This window comes from Arachis ipaensis, chromosome B06, assembly GCF_000816755.2.
Source record: "Arachis ipaensis cultivar K30076 chromosome B06, Araip1.1, whole genome shotgun sequence".
Classification (NCBI taxonomy): Eukaryota; Viridiplantae; Streptophyta; class Magnoliopsida; order Fabales; family Fabaceae; genus Arachis; species Arachis ipaensis.
Window position 1 is genome coordinate 82138570 of NC_029790.2, and position 250 is coordinate 82138819.

Here is a 250-nt window from a genome sequence, read left to right on the forward strand (position 1 = left end):
TAAACCTCATGCCCCTCTCTGTAATAGAGAAACTGGGAATCTTTGGGGTGCAAGCTACTAAAATCTCATTAGAGATGGCAGACAATTCAAGAAAACAGGCTTATGGACAAGTAGAGGACTTGTTAGTAAAGGTTGAAGGCCTTTACATCCCTGCTGATTTCATAATCCTTGATACTAGGAAGGATGAGGATGAATCCATCATCCTTGGAAGACCTTTCCTAGCCACAGCAAGAGCTGTGATTGATGTTGA